General features: G+C 46.4%; 1 protein-coding gene and 1 long non-coding RNA gene across 2 annotated transcripts in view; one reads left to right on the top strand and one right to left on the bottom strand.

Annotated features, from left to right (window-relative positions):
- LOC109316260 overlaps positions 1-2,948 on the top strand; it is a 22,201-nt gene extending 19,253 nt beyond the window's left edge. Inside the window, exon 3 of the long non-coding RNA XR_002102784.1 lies at positions 1,942-2,948. This is a non-coding gene — a long non-coding RNA (uncharacterized LOC109316260). The remainder of the gene's footprint in view (positions 1-1,941) is intronic.
- TULP3 (tubby like protein 3) overlaps positions 1-9,053 on the bottom strand; it is a 53,560-nt gene that overhangs the window by 40,055 nt on the left and 4,452 nt on the right. The gene's annotated exons all lie outside the window — the stretch shown is intronic.

The following is a 9,053-nucleotide window of genomic DNA, read 5'->3' as shown; positions in this document are numbered from 1 at the left end:
TTGGCGACTCATATTCATCCTCGAGTCAATCCTGACTCCAAGATCCCTCTCTGCCTCTGTGCTGCCAAGAGGGTCAGCCCCTAACCTATAACCATACTGCTGGTTCCCTCTCCCTAGGTGCAGCACTCTGCACTTGTCCTTGTTGAACCGCATGCTGTTCAGGTCTGCCCACTCCTCTAACCTATCCAGGTCTGCCTGGATGCTGTCCCTGCTGGCCGGGGTATTCACTTTACCCCACAACTTGGTGTCATCAGCGAACTTGAACAGGGTGCTCTCCACACCCTCGTCCAGGTCGCTAATGAAGATGTTGAACAGCACCGGCCCAAGAACCAAGACCTGGGGGACTCCGCTGCCCACACCCTTCCAGGTCAACATTGACCCATCCACCACCACCCTCTGGGTGCGCCCCTGGAGCCAGTTTGCCACCCATGTAACTGTGCATTCGTCAATGCCATAGTCCCTCAGCTTGCCCACCAGAATTGGATGGAACACAGTGTCGAAGGCCTTCTGGAAGTCCAAGAAGATGACATCAACTTCCTCCTTCCCATCTAAGCTCTTTGTTACCTGGTCATAGAAGAGACTAGGTTAGTCAGGCAGGATCGGCCTTGCATGAACCCATCCTGGTTACCCCTCAACATCACTTCCCCTGCAGAGCTCTCACAAATGTAGCCCTTGATAATTTTTTCAAAGACCTTCCCCAGGATCGAAGTGAGGCTGACTGACCTGTAGTTGCCAGGCTCTTCCTTCCTCCCCTTCTTGAAAATAGGGACCACGTTGGCCCTTTTCCAGTCCTCAGGGACTTGGCCCGAGCACCAGGAGTCCTTGAACAGCTGTGACAATGGCTCCGCAATGACACCAGCCAATTCCCTCAGCACCCGCAGATGAAGGTCATCTGGGCCCGCCGATTTGGACATATCTAAGCCCTCCAGGTAATCCTTAATTAGGTCTGATCTAATAGTTGGGGGACTCGCATCCTTCCCGGGCCTCTCTACGCTGTCACCCGAGAGCTCCCCATTGTCAGCAGACAGGAACACGGAGGCAAAGAACTTGTTGAAGAGTTCTGCCTTCTCTCGCGCGTCTGTCACCAACTGCGCTGCCCTGCCTCGTAGGGGTCCAATGTTACCCCGAGACTTCTTCTTGCTACCTATGTACTTGAAGAAGGATGAATGTGCCAGGGTAACTGTGCTTCAGACATCTTAAAAACAATGCCATGAGAACTTTTTGTAATTTGGAGGAGAGTTAATTAGCATGATCACAGTAATTACTTTTTTGAACAATAAACATGGTATTCACCAGAAATTAGAGAATGGAAGCAATAAACAGGATTCAGTTTGCAGCACAAATTGTTTTGTACATTAGAGTTTATTTTCAGTTGCATACAAACACAAACACTAAAAAACCAGCTGAGTCAGTCAACAGGAACAGACATAACACTCTTGTATCACATCTCTCTGAAATAACATGTCAAATATGAGCTCCTTTATCAACTGTTCTCTTCACCCGAGCTAAGCTTTGAAAAAAAAAAAAAAAAAGCTGAAGTGACATTTGAACAATATATTTTAAAGATGCATTATAGCAGGGGGAAAAAAAGAAACCTCACAGTATTTTTCCATCTTGAAAATGCTATACAAGCTGAAACTTTTCTCCACGGTATCTATTACTAGCCTTAGCAGAGCTATAGCTTACCATCCATTAGCTTCTCAATCACTGATACAATTTTAGGATGTTTTCTATTGCCTGCAGAAGGAATGAGGATTGCCCGATCTTTCACCTTATTCAAATCAGAGACATTTTTCAGGCAGATACATGGTATTCTTTGAACAAATCACATGGAAATGGAAAAGCCACAAAAAATCTGGATCTATGCAGAACTGATTGCGATCCACTTTAAATCCATCCACTGTTCAACCATTTTAAATGCTGCTACCGAGGTTCCAGCAGCATTTCAACTACAAGTATTTCTGAAGAGAAAAATGTCAGCCACTAGCTAGAATTATACTAAGACCAGATTTTTCCCACCCCTGGCTAAGATGAATAGTATTTTTGCCATCAACTCCTAAGGAAGTAAACCTAGCATCTCACTCTGGTAGCAGACTATTAGAAACTTGCCAGATGTCTTTGGTTATTTTGAAATCAGAGCTTTTATAAATTGCAGTTTAAAAAAAAAAAAAAGATTTGTGGTACAGTAAATCAAGAATTAAGAACACATTTTAGGCAACTGATTTGTCATGGAGACCATTTTTCTTCAGCACATCATAGGGAACAAACTATGAAAGGTTCTTAAAGTTTAAATATGTGATTCCAAATGTGCCAAAGTACTGCAGTTTATAAGTAGCAGCAGCTCTTGGCAATGCTTTAATACATGGCTGTTCCAGACATGCTTCACATCACACAACAGAAGAACCAGTTAAAAATAGTCTACTTAAACTCAACCCAAATCGTCACAGCAGAAACTCACTTCTGCTAGACAAGCAGCAGTAAAAGCAGCAGCAACATGGTGTAAATTATCTTTACTTTTATTAATACACACCAAAAAATGTGGGACAGCTTATGCCTCTTAGGGTACGAACAGACATAGCCAAATGAAGATCAGCTATGACAGTATGGGTCCCAGCACAGCTGACTGGCTTCACTGGGCAAAATGCATGTCACTTGTCCTGCATGTTGGATCCTTTGCACTCCTAAGAGTGGCTGGGGCCCAATCATGTGCAACACCTGGGACGTGTCTCTGCATACAGAGGAAACCCGGGTTTCCCAGCTAACAGAGGAATACCAGAGGAATCCTGCAGGGACATCTCTGCAATCAGGGAAACCCAGGTTTTCCACATTTCCAGAGGCACATCTGACTTGGGGTGCATCTCTGCAAAAGGGGAAATCCTGGGTTTCCCCACCTGTAGACATGCACCCAGGGTAATCTTACTTGCACCATGTCTTTGCAAACATGGACATGCCGGTGTATGCCTCTGCAAATAGGGGAACCCAGACAGGTGCTCCCAGGCCTTTATGGGTCCAAAAATGATTGCACCTGGAATTAAAATCCCTAGGGTGCACAGGATTGGGCGCTTGAAGCTTCTGCCCAAGGTAGCTGGAGAGCATGGGCAGCTCTGGGCCTTAAAGCAAACAGATGTCTGACACAAAATAGCAGCATAAATTCATACCAGCTACATCATAGACAAATTTTGGGCATTTGTGACATGACATGGGGCATGGACATATTTACTTGACATTATTACCACATTAAAAGTTTGTATGGCGACACAAAGACAACACACCTTCTTTCTGCTTTATAGTATCTGTTCCGTTTCTGAAGTCGGCAACTGCACAGCATCCTCACATTCAGGGTGTGGACACAGGAACTTTGGGAGTTCCTTCCAAAAGAGAACACTTAAAAAGGGCAACAGCTGGTATGCTCTAATTGTTGTGTGTAATCCAAGAACCATTCCAATGCAGCAAATCCTCTCCAAACTTTAAAACACTCCTTCATCCAGGGCTTCTTGACAGGCAGAAACACAGTACTATAACAGAAAAGCTCCATTTTCTCCAGCTCCTTCCCCAGGCACACATCAGGCCAGCTGCTTTCCTCACAAGGTCCCCCCCTTAATGACCCCTAAACCCCCTTCCCCCCCCCACACACATACTGAGCGTTGCTCATCCAGTTGTCTTATGCCACACTTGCACCCAGCCCTACGTGCCAACTCACAGAAGTGCCTGAGAGCTAGAAAGTGAAGCTGGCACTGGGGGCAGCTATGCCACCGAGGGCCAGAGCACTGGCTGTCTGGTGGAGGTGGAGGAGGAGGAACGGGCCAGGGCTGGTGGAAAATGGTTGGAAAGACTCACAGGAGCCTGAGCTCCACTGGGTGAGGCTAGTTTATAGGACTTTCCCTGACAACAGCAATGAACCAAACACACCCTCACACTTCAAAGGAAAGACTGAGGGGATGGGTGAGCAGCCGAGGCTAGACAGCTGAGCACTACCTCCAGCCAGCTCCCCAGGTGGGATGGAGACCTGAGCAGGCAGAGCTACCAGGAGTGATCCAGACCTCACAGCCATAGGACCAGAGGCCCCAAACCTGACAGTGTCAACAGGCAATGTGAGGTCCAGCTAGCTAGGAGAAGATTCAGCAATGGCGCTGAAGGCTGAGAGAGACCTGCCATCAATCCTCAACAGCAAAAACCATAAGGGCATCTGGTCACCATTCTATTAAACCATTTTCAGAATTGAGGATGGACAAACATCCACAGACGGAGCTGGTGGGACCTACTGCATTAGGGGTGGAGGGAAACTAAAGGTACATCTTTTCCACTGCTTTTGAAGGAGGCCTCTGTCCAGCCCTATGTACTCTTACTACAATATTGCCAATCCCATCAATTCAATTAACACCCCCCCCCTCAAATAATGAGACGTTTAGAGCATTTTCTTTACTTTCTGAGTTTTGTCCTTTAAAATTCACATTTTCCAGCTTCTCTCTGCAAGGGAGGTAGCAAAAAAATAAGAAAGAACAGATCCTCCAGGAGTTATGTTGCTATGCTAGAAACACCAAGATTGGAAGAACTGGCACTTTTGTTAAGCTGGTTCTGTGGGACCATCCACAAACACTGCTGTGCATGTCAAGTTTCTTGACAGGCAGCAGCATAGTGCTACACAAGAAGGAAAGCTCTATTTTCTCCATCACACCTACCAGGGCCAGGCCAGCCACTTCCCTCACAATGCCCCCTCCTTGGTAACCCAGGTGTCAGGGAAACAGGGAGCCCCTGAGTCCTGTGTGAGGGTGGGCCTATTATCCAAGCTGGTTTTTGCCACACTCACACCCAGTGACATTGGGCAGCTGGAAAGTGAAGCTGGCACTAGGGGCAGCTGTGCTGCTGGAAGCTGGAGCCCTGGTAATCTGGTAGTGGAGGAGGGGGAGTGCCAAGGCCAGAGAGGATGAGTTCCAGGAGCCTGAGCTCCACTGGGTGAGATCACTTTATAGGAACTTTCCCAATGATAGTGATGCACTAAATGCATTCTCCTACTACAAGGAGAGAAGCTGAGGAGCCAGGCACACAGCATCCCATCTCCAGCCACCTCTCAAAGGGGGTGCAGGCCTGAACTGCTAGAGGAGTAGTGACACCACTGCCAGAACTGACAATGGACAAGCCTCCAAAGACTTCGAGAGCTAGAGTGGGACCTGCTGCATTGGGGGTGGAGGGACACAAAAGGTATAGCTGCTAGCTGTGTTGGAGTTGCAATCACAACAGATTTAGATTTTTAACCATTTTCCCATGTTACCTCATCTTTGCAAAAGAGCACAACAGGCAAGGAACACAGAGGATTAATACATGTAGCATGAAAATGGTTTCTACTCCTCTAAAAGTCTGCACTCATACCATATGATTCAAATCCATGACTTTGAAGGGTCAGTCACTTTTTGGGGCAAGACCTATTTTAAGGCAGCTGTTTGCCTCTTTGGTACTATTACTAACCTAACCTAAACTGACTGTATACAAAAGCAGCTGTCATATTTCAAATAAAATACTTGAGGCCCCACTATGTTAGCCATTATGCAAACACAAAGGAAAAGCTTCTGGTTGGACAAAGAAAAGTGAAATTACCTGGGCAATTCAATGCAGCCGTTATGGGAAAGGTCTCAGCATTCCAGTAAACCCCAGAATAGTTGACACCATTGCTGGTAGTCTCAGCATGCAGGTCAAGGCCCTGTAGAGCTCTGGAGACTTTTGAAAGTTTGCACATGGTATCTCCAGCTCAGAAACTGTAGCCCATTTGGTGGCTAGCATAGGATTCTTGAACTGTTGACATACATAGTGTAACCAACAGCACAAAAAAATTAATTTAATCCATCTCTGAGGCCTAGGCAGTCCTATAATCATTTGTAACAGTGTGAATTATTTAAAATTCTATCTGAATGCTTTCATTCAAACTCACTGACCAAAAAAATACCTCATTTTTAATTTGACATTAAAAAAATCCCCACATGCATCTCCAAGACATCTCAAGACCATGCCAGGAGATGAAGAAAAGACTTTGATAAAGCCCTGAAGAAGCTGATGGAATGAAATTATCAGAGCCATAGCATAGCCTTAAGACATAGTAAATGACCACATTATCTTTAGCTGCAAGCTCATCAGCTCAAACCAAGTAGGAATGATTCTGGCCAGAATCACCTTGGATACAAAGTGGTACTGGAGACCTAGTACATATTCCTCCCTCTCAGTTGATACTGAATTAATGAAACATCAGTGTTTAGAGACACTAGACTGCTGCCTTCTAGATGAGTCCTAAAACCAAGGTCCTAACCATATGCAGTCATTAACAATTCCATGCATTTTCATTCCCTGTGTCCATATTCCCTCTGTAGTTATCCACTGGAAGAGATATTCTTCTCTTCCTGTCTTGAGTTTTGTATGGCAGTCTACACTGGCAAGCAGCTGTAGTGTTCTACCCTACACTGCATTTCAGTGATGGCCAGAGTTCACAGATATAGTTCAAAATGTATTTTTGATCCTTGTGGAACAAAGACACTATATTTAGATGCATTATCATCATGACTGGGCTATATCTAATTCAGACAATACCACCATACAAGTCACCAACTGGACCTTCTCCAAAAAGGCGATTTAACTATTTCTTTTCCTTTGCTTTTGAAGGAGGCCTCTATCTACCCCTGTGCAGTCTACTGTATTGCCAATCCCAGCCATTCAATTAAAAAACAAATCAAAAGATTAGGTCCCCCAAAATAAGCTAAAGAAGATGCTCTAAACATCTTGTTATGGGTTTTGCCAGATTCACATTTTCCAGCTTTTCTCTGCAATGGTGGTGGCAAAAAGCTAAGAAAGAACAGATTCTCCAGGAATCATATTGCTATGTTAGAAACACCAAGATTGCAAGAACTGGCACTTTTATTAAGCTGGCTCTGGGAGACATCCAGAAGTTCCTTGACAGGCACAAGCCTAGTGCTACATCAGAGGAAGAGCCTTATTTTCTTCATCTCCACCACCAGGCCCAGGCCACATCCCTCACAATGCCCCCTCTTTAGTGACCTGGGTGTCAACCCTAAGCAACAAGGAGCCCTGGGACTTTTTCTCCCATTTGTGCTGAGTGATGTATGCAAGGATGGTCCCACTATCCAAACTGGATTTTGCCATGCTCATCCCAAACCCTGACCACCAGTGCCCAGTGACATCGGGCAGCTGGAAAGTAAAGCTGGCACTGGGGGCAGCTGTGGTGCTGGGGGCTGGTGCCCTGGCATTCTGGTGGTGGAGGAGGAGAGGGCAAAGGCCGGAGGGGAACGAGCATGAGCTCCAAAGAATTAGATCACTTTACAGGAACTTCCCCAATGATGGCGATGCACCGAATGCCAGGCACAGAGCTGATGCCATGCAGCTGCATCCCACCACCAGCCAGCTCCCCAGAGGGGATGCACGCCTGAGCAGGCAGGCCCGCCAGCTGGTGGCGGAGTGACTGGACATCAGCAGCTGCAGGACCAGGGGCCACAATTCCAACTGTGGCCCTGGGACCCGTAACATCCAGACAGCTCAGCAACACCAAAAGCAACCTGATGTCAGCCCTCAACACGCAGAAATAGACCAGTACCCCGGTGCCAGAACGAAGGGCGGATAAATCCTTGCACACTCTGAGGTCAGGGCTGCAAGATGAAGCGTGGCAATGCTGCCCAGGCAGGATTTTGGTAAGTATTGCATGCTTTCAGTCTACCTCGTTCTCCTTATGCTCCGGGATAGCAGATAGGTGCAGGGGTTTTGTCAGGTGCAGGGTTGGGACATGACTTAGAGCACTGGTGGCAGGGTGGGATCATAAAAGGTACAAATGCAACTGTATTGAAATTGTACATCACAGGAGATTTAGATTCTTATATGGGGACAACAGTCAGGGCAGGATTTCATTTAAATCAAAAGCAGTATGTTTTTACCTACCCTAAGATGGTAGGTGGGTACAGGGTAGGGGTGGGAAGGGATAGGCCACAGGTCAGTCTACTATTTTACTGGAGGTGGTAGGGAACCTTCTTCATTTCCCATCACCATCATTACTACAATCAAGCTGTGACAGAAAAATCTAAGCTGTGCTTCCAATAGCAAGTTTACTCAGGTCAAATATTCTGAAGCCCTCCACAGACAAACAAAGGAAACTGCTCCACATTAAGAGTACCACCAGCTATGTTCCCATCTATTTGAGCTCATTCAATACACATGCTTTTTTGGGGGTGGAAAGGAAAGGAAGAGCGTGAGCATATGAGCAGCTCTCTCAGGAAAGATAGGGTTTTTTTCTGGAAGCAGGACAAGCAAGACCAAGTGAAAAGATAGCTCTCACTGGGTACAGAATCCTTATCCATAAAGGCATCCACTTTATGCATTAGTAACCCTCGTCTTTGTCCTACCATTAACACTGTACCCCTTACTGCATGGAAGCAGCGTAACGTAAAGCAAATCCCATTTACTCCTAGCAACACTCCAAGTCACCAATTAGGCTTTCTGCAGTCAGTTTAACTCGGCTGGACACTATGACTTGATTTTCCTCTTGTGCCTATTATAAAATAATTCATTTAGAAAGTTACATTAGTTTATTCAGTGAGAGAAACAGGAATCATCAGCAAAGAGGTTCAATTAGATGGGAGCTTTACCCATGCCCCAAAGTCAGGCTTCTTGGAAGAGTGACTGTAGGAATTACCCAAAGGGAGGAAACCGACCAATTAAGACTTCCACCCTCAACAGGAGGCTTAACAATAGGTCATGCTGGGGACTGTATCAGAATAGGAACCCCAGGAGAGTTAGACACCTGCCCATTGCCTCCCACGGCAACAGCAGGTAGGGCTGATGCACAGGGCAGCAGGCAACGAGTCCTGTTCTCCTGGCAGCCTTTTTTTTTTTTTTTCTTTTTCTCCTGGCAGCCTACCCCAGCACTGTGTGACCTCATTGTGCACAGACCAAGAGCCCTCCTTTGAGAGGGGCTGATGGCGCTCTCACGCTCAGGGGCGCACCACTAATCACCAACAAGCCGCCTCAACCGACACACGTACAAGCGCGGCCCAACCGCGCAGCAC

The sequence above is a fragment of the Crocodylus porosus genome, unplaced genomic scaffold (assembly GCF_001723895.1).
Source record: "Crocodylus porosus isolate Cpor-Errol unplaced genomic scaffold, CroPor_comp1, whole genome shotgun sequence".
NCBI classification, from domain to species: domain Eukaryota; kingdom Metazoa; phylum Chordata; order Crocodylia; family Crocodylidae; genus Crocodylus; species Crocodylus porosus.
Note: the sequence above shows the minus strand (reverse complement) of the source record. Positions and strands in the feature narration are given on the sequence as shown.